The 19,299-nt window shown below is 46.8% G+C and overlaps 1 protein-coding gene and 1 non-coding gene across 3 annotated transcripts in view; both read left to right on the forward strand.

Moving 5' to 3' along the window:
- The window catches only part of LOC139239597 (zinc finger protein 664-like), a 351,778-nt gene that overhangs the window by 210,444 nt on the left and 122,035 nt on the right, over positions 1–19,299 (forward strand). The gene's annotated exons all lie outside the window — the stretch shown is intronic.
- Positions 18,524–18,596, forward strand: trnav-uac (transfer RNA valine (anticodon UAC)). Its single transcript has one exon. It is a non-coding gene; the product is annotated as a tRNA-Val (tRNA).

The raw sequence follows: 19,299 nt of genomic DNA on the forward strand, positions 1-19,299 counted from the left end.
AAATTGCAGAAATGGACACTGGGGGAAATCGCTGGAAGCTGAAGTTCAGCGAGTTCATGTGGAGCACGTATACAGTTCATACACCAGGACACCACCAATAATGATGAAAGTGGTCCTCAATGGCATCCCAGTATCAATGGAGTTAGACACGAGTGCCAGCCAGTCCCTGATGGGTATCAAACAGTTCAAAAAGTTGTGGGCATCCAAGGCCAGGAGGCCAAAATTATCGCCGATTGACGCACAGCTACGGACTTACACCAAGTAGATCATTCCGGTGCAAGGCAGCGCCACGGTAGTCGTGACCCACAAAGATTCAGAGAACAGGTTGCCACTCTGGATTGTCCCATGGGATGGTCCCGCACTACTGGGGAGGAGTTGGCTTGCTGTCATGAACTGGAAATGGGGCGATGTCAATGCAATTTCCTCTGTGGAGCGAGTATCATGCTCACAGGTCCTGGACAAATTTGACTCATTATTTCAACCCGGCATTGGCACTTTCATGGGGGCCAAGGTAGTGATTCACATAAACCCGGACGCCAGACCAGTACACCACAAGGCCAGAGCGTTGCCGTACGTGATGCGGGAAAAGATAGAAGGCGAATTGGACCGCCTCCTGAGGGAAGGCATCATCTCGCCAGTCGAATTCAGTGACTGGGCGAGCCCGATTGTGCCAGTGCTCAAGGCGGATGGGTCGGTCAGGATATGTGGCGATTACAAGGCCACCATCAATCGGGTGTCACTCCAAGACCAGTACCCACTACCGAGAGCGGAGGACCTCTTTGCGACGCTATCCGGTGGCAAACTTTTTTCAAAATTGGACGTGACCTCAGCTTACATGACCCAGGAGCTGGCGAGTGAGTCGAAGAAGCTGACCACCATCACGACACACAAGGGGTTGTTTGAGTACAACAGATGTCCGTTCGGGATTCGCTCGGTCGCCGCGCTCTTCCAACGAAATATGGAAAACCTCCTCAAGTCGATTCCAGGGACGGTGGTTTTCAGGACGACATCCTCACTAAATATATTCAAAAAGGAGTTAGTTGAGGTCCTTACTACTAGGGGGATCAAGGGGTATGGCGAGAAAGCAGGAATGGGGTACTGAAGTTGAATCTTCAGCCATGAACTCATTGAATGGCGGTGCAGGCTAGAAGGGCCGAATGGCCTACTCCTGCGCCTATTTTATATGTTTCTATGTTTCTATTACGGGTTACGATACTGAAGAACACCTCCACAACTTGGAGGAGGTGCTACGCAGACTGGACCGGGTAGGTCTGCGCCTGAAAACTGCGAAGTGCGTCTTCCTAGCTCCAGAGGTAGAATTCCTGGGGATGAGGGTAGCAGCAGACGGGATCAGCCCAACTGCATCCAAGACGGAAGCGATCCAGAGAGCACCCAGACCCCGTCACACGACGGAACTGCGTTCGTTCCTGGGGCTCCTGAATTATTTTGGCAACTTTCTTCCCAAATTGAGCACACTGCTGGAGCCGCTGCACGTGCTCCTATGCAAAGGTCGTGAATGGGTCTGGGGGGACAGCCAGGTAAGGGCTTTTAATAGAGCACGCAATTTGTTATGTTCCAACAATCTGTTAACGCTATATGACCCATGTAAGAAACTTGTGTTAACGTGCGATCTGTCGTCCTATGGTGTCGGGTGTGTGTTGCAGCATGTCAATGCCAAGGGTCAGTTACAGCCGGTAGCTTTTGTCTCCAGAAGTCTGTCCCAGGAAGAAAGGGGCTACGGGATGGTAGAAAAGGAGGCGCTCGCATGTGTATATGTGGTAAAGAAAATGCACCAGTACCTGTTTGGCAGGAAATTTGAGCTGGAGACAGATCACAAACCCCTAACGTCCCTTTTGGCCGACAACAAGGCCATAAATGCAAACGCATCGGCCCGCATACAGAGGTGGGCATTCACATTAGCTGCCTATGACTACACAATTCGGCACAGACCGGGCACTGAAAACTGCGCCGATGCACTCAGCAGGCTCCCACTAGCCACCACTGAGGGGGCTACCGAGCATGGTGCTGAGATGGTCATGGCTGTTGAAGCTTTCGGAAGCGAAGGCTCACCAGTGACAGCCCGTCAGATTAAAGTCTGGACAAATAGAGACCCGCTATTGTCTCTCGTCAAGAAATGTGTCCTGAATGGGGACTGGGCAGCCACGTACAGGGCATGCCCTGAGGAATTTAAACCATTTCACAGGGGCAGGGATGAACTCTCGATTCAAGCAGATTGCCTACTGTCGGGAAACCGCGTCGTCATGCCTCAGATGGGCAGAGAGGTGTTCATCATAGAACTCCACAATGGGCACCCGGGCATTGTCACGATGAAGGCAATTGCCAGGTCACACGTTTGGTGGCCAGGGATAGACGCAGATCTGGAACTTTGTGTTCGCAGGTGCAACACATGTGCCCAGCTGGGCCATGCGCCCAGGGAAGCCCCCCTTCGCCCCTGGCCAAGCCTTGGTCACGCATCCATGTGGACTACGCAGGTCCTTTCATGGGGAAAATGTTTTTGGTTGTAGTAGACGCCTACTCCAAATGGATCGAGTGTGACATTTTAAATTCAAGCACATCCTCTGCCACGGTAGAAAGTCTACGGGAAATGTTCGCCGCCCACAGTCCAGCGGACATCTTGGTCAGTGACAATGGCCCGTGCTTCACAAGCACTGAATTCCAGGACTTCATGGCAGGCAATGGAATTAACCATGTTAGAACGGCACCGTTCAAGCCGGCCTCAAACAGCCAGGCAGAACGAGCAGTGCAGATAATCAAACAGGGGATGCTCAGATTCCAAGGGGGTTCCCTACAAACCTGCTTATCACGCCTCCTGTTGGCCTATAGATCCCAACCACACTCGCTCACAGGGGTTCCACCCGCAGAGCTACTTATGAAAAGGACGCTCAAAACCCGATTATCCCTTATACACCCACCATGAAAGAAATTGTCTAGAGCAGGCGCCAGTCACAATATTACGACCAAGACAGCAATGCGAGGGCATGATGTATTGATGTAAATGATCCTGTTTTTGTCCTCAACTAAGCTGCAGGGCCCAAATGGCTCGCAGGCACTGTGGTTGCCAAAGAGGGAAATAGGTTTCTGGTAGTTAAACTTACCAATGGATAAATCTGCCACAAACATGTGGATCAAACAAAAAGGAGGTTCAGCAACCCCATAGAAGAAGCAGAGGAAGAGAACGATATAGAGTTCACTCCACCACAGGTGACCGAACACCGGAACCAAAGGGAGGAGAGCCCAGTCACTTTGGGCAGTCCGGACATGCCAGAGCACTGCAAACAGCAGACACTCAGGCCAGCGCCCAACAACTGGAGCCCCAACTCAGGCGCTCTACAAGGGAGCGTAAACCACCAGAGAGACTCAACCTGTGATCCCAATAAGACTTTGGGGTAGGAGGTGATGTCATGTATTCAACCAGCATTGAAACCCATGTAAAACTGACCTAAGTTGTACACCGTGAGAACACTGACCACTAGGTGGGAGATACTCCTAACCTGGACCTTCACGTATAAAAGGGGAAGCTCCACCCACCTTCATCACTTGAGTGCGAAGGAATAAAGGACAGGTCACAGACTGACCTTCTCTCAAGCATGGGCCTCGTGTGTATTTATACTGTGTAGTAAGGACGTATCAGGCATTTTCTGTGTTAAGCGATGCTGCCTCTTCATGCTTTAGGCAATCTCTCTGAATTAAACTCTGAAATATTCCCGGAGCCTTTCAATTATATCCTGTGGGCTCCCCACTGGGACAGTCAAGATGCAACAGAGTTGAAATTAGTTTCAGTTGTTTGAACAAACACATTACGGCCGCTGATTTGAGTCCCTCATGACATAGAATATGTTTAAATGCAAAATTCCGAAATTGAAGCTAAACGTCCCAAAACTGGAAAATGTTGATCAGACTTATTATATAATGTAATTGGAAACGATGCTCTCTCTCTCCAATGGCCGTGTTCCTTCAAACACAATCAGACGCATTGTATTGATTGTATATTGTTCTGATGAATGTTTTGCACTCTTCTGTGTTAATTCAGTGATTACTTTCCAAATGTTAGCTGAATCTCTCGGGTCTGCTCTACTTCACTGCGGTATGCGGCTGCCTACTATAACTCTGGATATGTAATTCTCAATTAAAGTGCAGTGCTCATTTTACTGTCGAACACTCATTTGTTCTAACGTAGAGTCAGCAATGAGTAAGGATCCATTTTTCCACAGCACCTCAAACAAATACAGCATGTCAAATCAATTAATGAAACACCTCGAACTAATAAAATAAGGTGCAATTTTCCCTCATAGTATAAATCTTAAATGTACGGTTTCATTCTGGGTAATCTGCGATATACGCCTTCAAAGGCAATGGGAAAACATCGCCAGGGTGCAAAATAATTTGTTCTGGGCTCTGCATGTTTGTAATGTAGACAAATTTGCTGCTGATACAAAGATATGGTGGGAAAGCAAGTTGTGAGGAGGACGCAAACAATCTGCAAAGCGATATAGATAGGGTCAGTGAGTGAGCAAAAAATTGGCAGCTGCAGTATAATGTGGGAAATATGAGGTTATCCACTTTGGTCGGTAAAAAAAAAAAAGGCTAATAATTACTTAAATGGGGAGAGATTACAAAATGCTGTCGAGCAGAGGGATCTGGGAGTCCTTTTACAGAAGAACATAAGAAATAGGAGCAGGAGTAGGCCATACGGCCCCTCGAGCCTGCTCCGTCATTCAATAAGATCATGGCTTATCCGATCGTGGACTCAGCTCCACTTCACTGTCCGCTCCCCATAACCCCTTATCCCCTTATCATTTAAAAAGCTGTCAATTTCTCTCTTAAATTTATTCAATGTCCCAGCTTCCACAGCTCACTGAGGCAGGGAATTCCACAGTTTTACAACCCTCTGAGAGAAGAAATTTCTCCTCATCTCAGTTTTAAATGGGTGGCCCCTTATTCTAAGATCATGCCCTCTAGTTCTAGTCTCCCCATCAGTGGAAACATCCTCTCTGCATCCACCTTCTCAAGCCCCCTCATAATCTTACACGTTTCGATAAGATCACCTCTCATTCTTCTGAATTCCTATGAGTAGAGGCCCAACCTACTCAACCTTTCCTCATAAGTCAACCCCCTCATCTCCAGAATCAAACTAGTGAACCTTCTCTGAACTGCCTCCAAAGCAAGTATAGCCTTTCGTAAATATGGAAAACAAAACTGCATGCAGTATTCCAGGTGTGGCCTCACCAATACGTTATAAAGCTGTCGCAGGACTTCCCTGCTTTTATACTCCATCCCCTTTGCAATAAAGGCCAAGATACCATTGGCCTTCCTGATCACAAAAAGTTAGCATGCAGATACAGCAAGTAATTAGGAAGGCAAATGGAAAGTTGGCCTTTATTTCAAGGGGGATGGAATATAAAAGTACGGAAGTCCTGCTACAACTGTACAGAGCACGGGTGAAACCACACCTGGAGTACTGCGTACAGTTTTGCTCTCCTCATTTCAGGAGGGATAAACTTACATTGGGGGCATTTCACAGAAGGTTCACAAGGTTGTCTTATGAAGAATGGTTGAACAGGTTGGGATCTACCTATTGGAGATTAGCAGAGTGAGAGATGATATCTTTGAAATGTGTAAGATTCTGAGGGGGCTAGACAGGGTAGATGCAGAGAGGATGTTTCCTCTCGTGGGGGAATCTAGAACTAGGGGACATAGTTTCAGAATAAGGGGTTGCCCATTTAAAATGGTAATGAGGAGGAATTTCTTCCCTCAGAGGGGCGTGAATCTTTGTATTTCTACCCCTGAGAGCTGTGAAGGCTCGGTCATTGAATATATTTAAGGTGGAGGTAGACAGATTTTTGAACGATATGGGAGTCAAGGGTTCGGCGGAGATGGTAGGGAAGTGGAGCTGAGGCCAAGATCAGATTAGCCATGATCTCACGGAATGGTGGAACAGGCTCGAGGGGCTAAATGGCCTCCTCCTGTTCCTATGTCCCTCTGTGTAAGGTCTGGGAAACACACGTTGGTGATCTGTGGAAACTTCAACTAAATGGTGTTGTTTTAAAGGGGATGCAGAAACAGAGTGACCGAGAGATTTACACACAGCAATATTTGAAGGTGGGTAGACAAGTTGATAAGGTTACTAAAAAAGAATACAGGGCCCTTGGCTTTATAACGTGAAATAGATTACACCGGTGAGGAACTTACACCAAAGCTTTATAAATCCCTACTTAGGCCTCAGTTGGATCCTGTTTATAGTTCTGGGCACCACAATTTTAGGAAGGATATCGAGGATTTGGAGAGAACATAAGAAATATATAAGAAACATTTTCTGTTGGTATTGAAAACACAAACACAGGTATTCATTGAAATCCAATCTGTAGGAAGCCACACACAGATTGAAGAGAGCCAGGGAGACCGACAGGATCAGGAAACATCGGGAAATGGACAAGAGATATTGACAAGGACTAAAACCGCTTTGAGGCCAGACAATTGCAGGAACCCATGTGGTTAATGAAAGGGCTTTGGGTGGTTGATTTCCTGACACACTTGTAATGTGGGGAAAGATGTGCCCAAATCACCCCCACATGGACCTCAACTCTTTCAGAAGCGAGAGTGTGTAACCTGGGTCTATAACATAAAGTAATGGGGTCCTTAACGATTAAAGCCCATTATTAATTCTCTCACACACTTCAATTATGTTTATGAAATGAATTGATGGAAACTTCAAGAACTGAACTTTAATGAGTTAAGGAACTTTAATCATTGATGAAGTTTTATCCCCTATCTGATTTTACACCCACTGTATTTTAGGAGAGTGAGTTAAAATGCCCATCGCTCATGATACAAGGAACCTGGGGCTACTTTTAAAAAATGTATTCCACAGAAAAATATTCTCCAAAACAATGTTTCTGTCCGTGCTCAAACCGAGGATATTTCACATGTGTGGCGAACGTGATAACCGTTACACGACGGAAACCTCTGCTTACACCTCGAAAAAAAGCATCCTGCAGCGCTGCCTCACTTCCCAGCAGCAGATCAAAGCCGCAAACAAACCAATCGATTATTCCCACTTCCCCACCTCCACAGATACTGCCCGACCTGCTGAGTGTTTCCAGCATTTTCTGGGGTTGATGTGCGTCGCTTTCAATCTTTGAAATTTCACCAAGCAAAGAAACGGTCAATCGAACTGACCCTGTAAGCACTTTGTTCCCGTTTATTCACATAATATCTGCAGTCGGGAGCAGAAAAGGAATTAAAACCGAATACCGTTTTCGGGACAATCAGAATACTTCGTCACAGACAAGGCACCGGAAGGCTGGAAGGTAGATCACACCGGTTGTGGGAGAGCTGGTTGGCGGTGACATGGAAGTGTCTGCAGTGGGCGGGACCAGACTGCTTCCATACATCCACACTGAATGTCCACCCTTTATTTGGGAAAAGTACAACTGAGAGTGGACAAGTTCCATCCCGGTAGGAGCAATCTGAAGGTTTAACTGACTGACACCCTGTTTTTGAATGTCGTGCAGTGTGCACTTGCGTCAGTCTCTGTGACGCAATGGTTTAGCGCGTAGGGCTATTAACCTAAAAGTTGGTGTTTCGAGCCCACCCAGAAGCGACGTTTTTAACTGTGTTTTCCCTGAGCATTCGGTGCTGCACGGTTCCAGTTTGTCATTGCGCGTTTTGACTGCACAAACATATTCCGCAAACATTACCAGCTGTGCTGTTATCCAGTGAGTTCCCACTCCAATATTTTTCTGAGCATTCAGTTCAAGTGTAGAGTTTGAGTGTATACAGAACTGTACAGTGATATCAGAAAATTTTACAAGGTTGTGGGAAATTGTGTTTTGTTAATATTGAACCACGAATATGAATCAATCCATTTTTTCCAATATTTAATTGAGCAAGTTTTCAAAATGTTTCCACCCAATTTTGAACCAGGAACTTTTCGCGTGTGAGGCAAATGTGACAACCACTACACTACGGAAACACTGCATTTGAAGTAATGTTAGGAACATAACCAGAGCTTTAACCTACACAGCTGGACTATACTTCAGGAGCTGGTTTTACGAGAATAGAATGACGGTGCTATATTTAGGAAGGCTGTGAGTGTGGTAGGAATTGATCCAGTGTTTCCCAGACTTTACACATAGGAACAGGAGCTGGCTATTTAGCAGCGAGTGGTTAGGATCTGGAATGTACTGAAGGCAGACTCAATCTTATCTTTCAAACAGGAATGTTTGTGAAAGGAATTTTTTGCACAGAAGAATGCAGCATTTAATCTTCTGCCTTAACACTTCTTTCTGGGTGTCGGGGTCACATTTCCTTTCGATGTTATTCTTCCAGAATGTATATTTCATTTGCTGTTTCACAATAACCAGACCCTTGCTCTAAAGTCAGTCGCACTGTTTCCCCAGTCTCCTGTTGATGTTACCAGCAATGAACATTTTGAATCAGATCCCTAAAGCACAGTGTGTAAAATGGGACATGTTTTAACAATTAACGTGGGGCTCACACCCCTGAATCCAAGATTAAGATTCTCATGCTCGACCGATTGACCTCGCCGGGCTTCTGCCAAATGCACCTTTTTGTCGCTGATTGCAGCCAGGCGCCTGTTGGCTCCGCCCCTGATGTTTAAACTTGCGGTCGAGGAACTGACAGGATCCTCTTGAATGGTGGACCAGGCTCGAGGGGCCGAAAGGCCTACTCCGGCTCCGAATCCTTACATGTTTATGATCTTATAACCTTTCACAGGAGAACAAACTCGTCCCTGAGCATGCATGAGGAGAAAGCTCCAGAAAATATTCCCACCCGGTGAGCTTTCGCTTGTCAGTGTAAAGTCCTGACCCTGCAGTACAGACTCAGACGAGGCACATGCTGAAGTCAAGGTCACTCTGGAGCTGCACCTTTATTTCACAGCTCTCAAGTGCCACACTTGCCTGAGACCTGCCTTTAAATACCTGTGTGGAACAGGTATGCAGTGTCTCCTGCAAGTGCACCCCTGGTGGTAACGTATGCTTGTGGTTACAGGTCATATCTAGTTACAGTCATGTATAGCATGGTAAGATACAGTTATATACAGTAGTGTGAGATACATGACATCACCCTCCCCCTAGGTCTTATTGTCTTTATAGATTCAGACTCTCAGGTGGTCTACGCTCTCGCGTGGAGCGTCTTAGTTGTGGTTCAGTTGTTTGCCTTGGTGCCTGTTTTTCTTTCAGTGTGATTGCTGGTATCTCGCCTGGGCTGTCTGTTGAGTCTGCCCTTTCCTCAGGTTGTTCCCTCTGTCTGTCCACCAGGTGTGGTGTGAGTTCCATACTGTAGTCTGCCTCTCGTCCTGCAGTATTATTGGTGAATCTACTTTTTACTTGGTCTACATGCCTCCGACAGGTTTGGCGATTGTCCATTTGTACAACCAGTAGCCTGTTTCCTTCCTTGCCTGTTACTGTCCCTGTACGTCATTTGGGACCCCTGCCATAGTTTAGCACAAGCACTTTGTCCCCTATCTCATTCCACCTCCCCCTCAAATTTAGGTCATGGTACTCAGTTAGCTTCCGGCGCTTAGCCTCAACAATTTCATGCATGTCTCGGAGGATTAACGAGAGCCTGGTCTTTAAGGTTCATTTCATCAATAGTTGCGCGGGGGGAACCCCAGTCAACGAATGTGGACGAGATCTGTATGCCAGCAGCAGTCGCGACAGGTGGCTCTGTAGCGTGGGACCTTGGATTCTGAGCATGCCTTGTTTAATGATCTGCACTGCTTGCTCCGCCTGGCCATTGGAGGCCGGCTTTAACGGTGCCGTCTTAACGTGATTTATGCCGTGGTCAACTATAAATTCTTGAAATTCTGCGCTAGTGAAGCACGGACCATTATCACTGACCCATATGTCAGGAATTCCGTGCATTGCAAACATGGTTCTCAGGCTCTCCACAGTGGTGGAGGTAGTGCTCGAGTTTAAAATGGTGAACTCGATCCATTTTGAAAATGCATCAACGGCTACGAGGAACATTTTGCCCATGAATGGGCCCGCATAGTCTACATGCACCCGCGACCACGGTTTTTGTGAGCCAGGGCCAGGGGCTTTGGGGGGTCTCCCTGGGGGCATTACTGAGTTGGGCACAAATGGTGCACCGACGGATGCAGAGCTCCAAGTCAATGCTAGGCCACCAGACGTGGGATCTGGCTATGGCCTTCATTAGGACGATCCCCGGGTGCTCGCAGTGGAGCCACCCGGACAAACGCCTCTCAGCCTCGCAAGGGCATAACTACTCGGCTGCCCCACATCAGGCAGTCTGCCTGTAGTGATAGTTCATGCCTGCGCCTATGGAAAGGTTTGATCTCCTCGGGGCAGGCTTCGCGGGTCTCTGCCCTGTCACCAGTTAAAACGCATCTTTCGTCCAGGCTCTGATTTGGTGCGACATCATGGGCGAACCTGTGGATTCAAAGGCACTGATTGCCATGACCATCTCACAGTCCTGTTCGTCCGAACCTTCTGTGGTCGCCAGGGGTAGCCTGCTAAGCGCATCGGCACAGTTGTCTGTGCCTGGTCTGTGCCTTATTGTGTAGTCGTAAGACACTAGCATGAGTGCCCACCGCTGAATGCGTGCCGAGGCTTTGGCGTTTATTGCCTTGCACTCAGATAGCAGGGACGTGATGGGTTTGTGGTTGGTTTCTAACCGGAACTTGGCCACGAAAAGGTATTGGTGCATCTTTTTGACATCGTACACGCACGCGAGCTCCTCCTTCTCAACCATACCGTACCCGCACGCCGACTGCGAAAGTGACCTGGAGGCATAAGCAATAGGTTGTAATTTACCCGCATCATTGACATGCTGTAAAACGCACCCGACCCCGTACGCTGACGCATCACATGTAAGAACTAACTTTTTACCTGGGTCAAAAAAGGCTAAAACACTGTTGGAACATAGAAGATTGAGTTCTTTATTGAAGGCGCGTTCTTGGGCGTCCCCCAAAACCAATCGCACCCCTTTCTGAGTAGCATGTGGAGAGGCTCCAGCAGCGTGCTCAAGTTCTGCATAAAGTTCCCAAAGTAATTGAATAGCCCGAGAAAGGCAGGCAGTTCCGAGATATTCCAGTGCCTGGGTGCCAGACGAATTGCTTCGGTTTTTGATTCTGTTGGGCAGATTCCATCAGCGGCAATCCTTCTGCCCAAAAATTCAACGTCAGGCGCGAGAAACAGACACTTGGATTTCTTAACTCTTAGGCCTACTCGATCCAATCGACTTAGTACTTCCTGCAAATTGCGGAGATGGGAGTCGGTGTCCCTGCCCGTGATGAGTATGTCATCTTGAAACACAACCGTCCCCAGGATGGACTTGAGCAGACTCTCCATGTTGCGCTGGAATATAGCAGCTGCCGACCTGATGCCGAATGGGCATCGATTGTACATAAAAAGGCCTCGATGTGTGTTGATGGTGGTGAGTAGCTGAGACTCTTCGGTCAGTTCTTGCGTCATATACGCAGATGTAAGATCTAGTTTCGAGAAAAGTTTTCCTCCAGCCAACGTGGCAAATAGGTCCTCTGCTCTGGGAAGCGGATATTGGTCCTGTAGGGAGACTCTGTTTATGGTAGACTTGTAATCCCCACAGATTTGTACGGATCCATCAGGCTTTATGACGGGGATGATGGAACTTGACCAGTCGCTAAATTACACGGATGAGATAATGCCTTCCCGCAGGTCCAGTTCGTGTTCAATCTTTTCCCTCATCACATAAGGCACAGCTCTAGCCTTGTGATGGACCGGTCTGGCATCCTGTGTGATGTAGATTTTAACTTTAGCCCCTTTGAAGGTACCCACACCTGGCTGAAAGAGATGTTCAAAACGACTTAGAACTGCAGAGTAGTGTGAGATACATGACAGTAAGGTGAACGTGTGAACGGCCACACTGCGGAAACATCTCCACCTTCAGCACCAGGTCAGACGGAGATGCTGTGCGAGCAGGTGAACTGCAGGATCCCACTTTTTAGGAGCTGATCGTTGTGCCAAGCAAATGAGTTTTGCTTAATGACTAAAAATAAAAGGTGCTAGAAGTGGGATTCAAACCCACACTTTCAGAGCAGACTGAACACAACAGCTTAGACCGCTCGGCTGTCCTGACTATCCAGTGTGGTGTATGGCCACCTGCAGGTTGATTTTGAACTTTTGTGTCTTGTCACAAGAAATAAATGAGGGCAACAGGTGTTTCTCTGCCTGACAGCGGGGAAACAGTGAGACAGACCTTGGAGCAAGGGTCTGGTTATTGCGAAACAGCAAAGAAAATATTAATTCCGGGAGTACCCAAACGAGCAGTGACCTCAACGTGATTTGAACACACAATCTTCTGAACTGGACTCAGACGCGCTACCGTTGCGCCACAAGGTCTACACAGGGAGTCTGAGATGTTCGTCTATATGAAGATTCCGCAATACAAGGGGCTTTAAAATCCCTGCCCATTCCCACCAGGTATCAGAAGAAGCGCTCACCTGCCAGTCACCGTATGTTTTTTGTCTAACTTTTGTGTTGTTTTCACGGGAAAGCATCATTATTTAACCCGTCATCTTCTTTTGTACAATGAAAGAAATGCTGACTGAGGGACAGTCGATACTTCAATCATTTGTTCTGTGCTTTGCATGTTAAGTGTTCAACCATATCCCATTTTACACACTGTGTTTTAGGAGTCTGGTTCAAAATCCTCATCGCTGGCGACACCAGGAATCTGGTGCAACTTTTGTCAAATTTAACAGCACCGGTTATTCCGACACGCCAAAGTTCCCTGGTGGATCCATTTTCTCTCGCTAAAAGTTATCTATTTATTGGTGAAATAAAGAGCAATTAAGGAATAAGGGAGCCCTTTTGCGAGGAGAATAAATAGCAAATAAAAACAGCAAATGCTGGAAATCTCAGCAGATCAGTTAGCATTTGCCAGGAGACAAGACTCGCCTCCGATTGTTCCCCGATAGGAAATTTCAACACAATGTTCTCGCCCGGTGTCAAACCGGTGACCTTGCATATGTATAGCAAACGTGATAACCGCGACACTAGGGAGACCTCTGGCACAGTGACCTCAACAGACGGGAGCTGACCAGTGAGCTCCCTCTGTGCTGATCACCACTGATATTTAATGTGGAAGCAAGTCATCCTCGACTCCGGGATTACCTAAGAAGAGAGGAGGATCAGGAATGTGTTGGCTCACCTGAAACAACTTCTGTCCCACACTGAAAGTTCTCAATCCTTCTCCTCTGCTGCCCTTTACAGAAATATCACGTGTTCACTTCCACATCCTCACAGTGGGGCCACAGAGGCTCCTACCATCTCCCAGCGATCAGCGAGCTCGCCCAGTTTGTAAAATTAAACCCGGGACATGTGTCCGGCAAAGGCCAGGAGAAGCGGGAGAGTGTGTAAGCTCATTCTGTAACAGATAGTAGTGGGGTTATTAACGGCGATTACAGCAATCATTAATCCTCTCACACACCTCAATTATGTTTCTGCGATGAACTGATTGAGAATGGAAAGGGTTAATGCTCGGGATCTTAACCACTCAACCAGGGAACAGCTTTGATAATTTGTATCAATATAAAAATATATATTTATATATGAACCTGTAAGTCAACGGCAAGCTGTCCAGACCTCATGGCACAACGGTCGTGAATCTAACTTTGAGTGAGAGAAATTGTTCCACAGCGACACCCATTTCATCTTTTATTCCCTTTTAAACACTAGAAACTGAGACAGGGGGAAAAAATAGAGAAATAAAAGCACAGTGATACAGACAAGAGGAAGAGAGAAGTGGAAATACTGTCCCCACCCAGAACTAATGCAGAAACCCCTCTGCTGCACTCGGGGTGGCCACCCACAGCCTGGATACCCTAACGTCCCAACAGCTCATTGACTGTCGGAGTGGGATCGAGTGGCGCTTCAGAAGACAGGTCGAAAAAGCAAAGTCACTGATTCAGTCTCACGTGCTTCTCTAATCAAGAGCAGCCGCACACAAAAACTTGCTTTTATAATGGCTATACATTACCGTTATGATTGTCAAGCAGTTGGTTGATTGATCTAAAGGTGTGACTTTAGATGAGTCGAAGTTAAATGAAATTTGTGAGAAGTCCTGGGTTCCAATCCTGGACGAGTCCATTATTTTTCCGGCGAGTTTTGAAATTGCAAAGAAATTTTGCAAAGGAATCTTGCATTTCTGCAGTGCCTTTCAGGAACTCATGACGCCCCAAAGCGCTTTACAGCCGTTGAGTTATGTTTGAAGTGTTGTAGTGTGGGGAAAGATGTGCCCAAATCACCCCACACGAAGCTCAACTCTTTACAAAGGAGTTTGGTGCAAATAATCAGGTGCCTCAGGGACTTGGACTTTCTTTGAATGAGTTCTGCTTGTACCTGCATTCAAGCTTGAAACAGCAACTGGGCTTCCATCTCACGGGAGCAGCATGTAGCGGTTAGCGAGTAGGTGACGAGGTTTGGGGTTGATGTGCGTCACTTTCAATCTTTGAAATTTCACCAAGCAAAGAAATGGTGAATCCAACTGTCCCTGCAAGCATTTATTTCCCGTTTAATCACAGGAATATCCGCAGTCAGGAGCTGAAAAGGAATTAAAACCTAATACCGGCTTCGGGACAATCAGAATACTTTGTCACAGACAAGGCACCGGAAGGCTGGAAGGTAGATCACACCGGTTGTGGGAGAGCTGGTTGGCGGTGACATGGAAGTGTCTGCAGTGTGTGGGACCAGACTGCTTCCACGCATCCACAATGAATGTCCCACCCTTTATTTGGGAAAAGTGCAACTGAGAGTGGACAAGTTCCATCCCGGTTGGAGCAATCTGAAGCTTTAACTGACGGACGCCCTGGTTTGGGATGTCTTGCAGTATACACTTGTGTCAGTCTCTGTGGCGCAATGGGTTAGCGTGTTCGGTTGTTAACCAAAAAGTTGGTGGTTTAAGCCCTCTCAGGGACTCCAACTGTTTTCCCCGAGGATACTGTGCCGCACAGTTCCAGGTTGTCATTGTGTGCTTTGGTGTCACGAATATATTCTGCAAACATTGCCAGCTGTGCTGTTATCCAGTGAGTTCCCACTCCAATACTTATATGAGCATTCAGTTCAAGTGTCGCGTTTGAGTGCATACAGAACTGAACATAGATATCAGAAAATTTAACAAGGCTGTGGGACATTGTGTTTTGTTAATATTGAAACATTAATATGAATAAATCCATTTTTTCTAATATTTAATTAAACGGGTTTTCAAAATGTTTCAGTCCAGTTTCGAACCAAAGATCATTCGCGGGTGAAGAAAATGTGACAACCACTGCACTACGGAAACACTGCAATTGAAGTGATGTAACGAACATAACCAGAGCTTTCACCTACACAGCTGGCCGACACTTCAGGAGCTGGTTTTACGAGAATAGAGTGATGGTGCTATATTTAGGAAGTCTGTGAGTGTGGCAGGAATTGATCTCGTGTTTCCCAGACTTTACACATAGGAACAGGAGATGACCATTTAGCAGCAAGTGGTTAGGATCTGGAATGCACGGCTTGAAAGGGTGGTGGAGGCAGACTCAATCTTATCTTTCAAACGGGAGTTGGATTAGTGTCTGAAGGAAAAACAATTGCAGGGCTACGTTAAAAGGGCGGGGGAGTGGGACTCGCTGAGAGTCGGCACTGGCTGATGGGCCGAATGCCCTTCCGTGCTGTAACCATTCCATGATTCTATAAGTTAGCGGCACATTTCATAGTGTGGTGGAAGCAGAACATTGCAAAGGGACATGGATTGAGTCGGCAAAACTAGAGGCATCTGATTCAGGAGATTCTGGTGAAGCGGAAATTCGGGAGTTTAATGACTTTGAAACGAAGATTTTTGTTTTGTGCAGCTTCGGTCAGAGAAATGTTTGTGAAAGGAATTTTTTGCAGAAAGGGATGCAGCATTTCATCTTCTGTCTTAACACTTCTTTCTGGGTGTCGGGTCTCATTTCCTTTCGATGTTATTCTTCCAGAATGTATATTTTCTTTGGTGTTTCACAATAACCAGACCCTTGCTCTAAAGTCAGTCTCACTGTTTCCCCAGTCTCCTGTTGATGTTACCAGCAATGAACATTTTGAACCAGACCCCAAAAGCAGTGTGTAAAATGGTTTATGGTTTAAGAGTTAACTTGCAGAGCATGGGTAAATTATCCAATTATGGAATCTCCTTCAGTTAGAATTTCTTTATTTGTGCAAAAGAAGATCATCGGTTAATTAACGATGTATTCCCGTGAAAGCAACATAAAATGTAGTTAAAAAGTAATCAACAAACTTGGTGTTCGAACCCGAGAATCTGCGATTAAAAATCTCACGCTGTATCAACTGAGCTCGCTGTGCTTCTGCTAAAGCAAACGTTTTTGTCGCTGATTGCAGCCAGGCGCCTGTTGGCTCCGCCCCAGATGTTTAAACTTAATGTCGAAGAACTGCCAGGATCTTCTTGAATGGTGGACCAGGCTCGAGGGGCCGAATGGCCTACTCCAGCTCCTAATCCTTACATGTTTATGATCATATGACCTTTCACAGGAGAACAATCTCGCCCGGTCAGACGGAAATATTAAGCGAGCAGGTGAACTGCAGAATGCCACTTTTAAGGAGCTGGTCGTGGTGCCAATCAAATCAGTTTTGCTTAATGACTAAAAATAAGAAAAGGGATTTGAAATCGCGCTTTAAGAGCAGACTGCAAACTGAACGCAGCACCTTCGACGGCCATCTAGACTGTAAGTTCATTTCAATTTTGAACTTTTGTGTCTTGTTACATGAAGTAAATGAAGGCATCTGGCATATCTGTGCCTGACACCTGGGAAACAGTGATACAAACATTGGAGCAAGTGTCAGGTTATAGCCAAACAACAAAGAAGTTTGCAACTTTTGAAGAACAATGATCCCGACATGATTTAAATACACAGCCTTCCGATCGGGAGTCAGACACACTACCGTTGCACCACAAGGTCTACAGTGCAAATTTTCCATGTTTGGAAACATGAAGGTTCCTGAAACACAGTTTCATTTACCCTGCATTGGTGCAATGAAAGGGCTTTAAAATCCCCGGCTGCTCCCAGCGTGGGTCAGACAGCATCAGAAGCAGTGCCCACCTGTCACTCACCCTCTCACGCCCTCTTTCATCACCTGCTGCCCGCAGACTGCAGCAAATCCAGTTCATCATCATCATAGGCAGTCCCTCAAAGAGAGGATGACTTGCTTCCTCGCCAAAAAAGGATGAGTTCACAGGTGTTTCAATATTCCAGGTCCTGAAATGTATGTTGAAGGGTGGAAGATGCCTGTGCGTGGATTTTTTTAACGTGTGATGGCCGTTGCACCCCAGCCATCACACGGGCTTGACAGAGCGAGGTATTCGTCCTGTGGCAAGGGTTAAACAAGACGACTGGAGACCAGCTCTGCTGCACGGACCCAGTGTGCACACATATCGCAGTGTGGGCTGGTCCGTGCTGCCCCTGGGCCCCTGGCCCTGAACTCATGTCTCCCCTGGGCCCCGATCACATCCCTCCACAGTCTTTCGCCGCTCCTTCGCCACGATCTCGCCGCTCCTGCTGTATCTGCCCACGCTCCAATCACTGACCTGGACCTTGATGATATCACACTTCGCTGCCGCCGCCCTCCTGCACCAGCTCGCGCTGCTCCCTGGAGTCGTCTCCCGGGAACTCCAAGCTGCTCCCAGGGCCGCTCACTGTTCCTTTTATGGCCCCGACCTGCCGCTGGTGTTCTCCCGTAAGTGTATCCAGGTTGCGGGTGGCCACCCCGAGCGCAGCAGAGGGGTTTCTGCATTAGATCTGGGTGGGGGCAGTATCTTTCCCCTTCTCTCTTCCTCTTGTCTCTATCCCTGTGCTTTTATTTCTCTATTTATTCCCCCTGTCTCAGTTTCTAGCGTTTAAAAGGGAACAAAAGATGAAATGGGTTTCATTGTGGAACAATTTACTTCAATCAAAGTTAGATGCACTGCTGTTCGCCATGAGGTCAAGGTAGCTAGCCGTTGATATTCAGGTTCTTATATATATATATATAAATCTATCAACATCTATCATAACTGTTCCCTGGTGGTCGAGGGGTTAAGATCTGCCGCACTGAAGTGGTAACGATACTCGATCAATTCATCGCATAAAAATAATTGAGGTCTGTGAGACGATTAATAATTGCTGTAAGCACCATGAATACCAATACTTTCTGCGATAGACCGAGCTTACACACTATCTGGCTTCTCCTGCCCTTTGCCGGGCACGTGTTCCGGGTTTAATTTTACAAACTGGGTGAGTTCACTGATCGCGGGGAGACGGTAGGAGCCTCTGTGGCCCCACTGTGAGGATGTGGAAGTGAACACGTGGCTGGGTGATCCGTGACATTTCTGTAAAGGGCAGTGGAGGAGAAGGATTGAGAGCTTGCAGTGTGGGACTGAAGTTGTTTCAGGTGAGCCTCCTCATTCCCGATCAGCACAGAGGGAGCTCACTGGTCAGCTCCCCTCTGTTGGGGCTGTTGTACCAGTGGCTTCTGTAGTGTAGTGGTTATCATGATTGCTTTACACGCAAAAAGTCCCTGGTTCGATCCCAGGCAGAAACATTTTGTTTAAACTTGCCAAATGGGAACAATCGGAGGCGAGTTTCGTCTCCTGGCAAATGCTGCCTGATTTGCTGAGATTTGCAGAATTTGCTGTTTTTATTTGCTATTTATTCTCCTGGCAAAAGGGCTCCCTTATTCCTGAATTGCTCTTTATTTAACCAATAAATAGATAACTTTGAGTGAGAAAAAACGGATCCACCGGGGACCTTTCGCGTGTGAGGCCAACGTGATATCCGCTACACTGCAGCCCATCAAAGGGCGAGAAACCACTGAATATAAAGGATGAGCTCACAAATATCAGGGGCAGTGCAGTCTGGTCAACGTCAAACCCTCCCTTCTTATTCAGCAGAGTCATGAACGGGAGTCAGACGCCACAAAGTCGCCATTAAAGACAAAAATTCAAATAACACTTCCAAATCTTTTCACTGTAAAATTCTTGCACTTTATTTGAAATCCTACGATGTTGAATCTGAAAATGAGCACCGTGGGATTTTATCTTCACAACTGATTCTATTTTCTGTGCATGGTCGGATTAACCGGTGCTGTTAAATTTGACAAAATTTGCCCCAGATTCCCGGTTTCATCAGCAATGAAGATTTTGAAACAATCCCCGACAAAAATTGTGTAAAATGGGATCTGGTTTAACAGTTAACATGCAAAACAAAGAAGAAATGATTGAAGTATCGACTGTCCCTCAGTCAGC

Source organism: Pristiophorus japonicus, chromosome 28, assembly GCF_044704955.1.
Source record: "Pristiophorus japonicus isolate sPriJap1 chromosome 28, sPriJap1.hap1, whole genome shotgun sequence".
Classification (NCBI taxonomy): Eukaryota; Metazoa; Chordata; class Chondrichthyes; family Pristiophoridae; genus Pristiophorus; species Pristiophorus japonicus.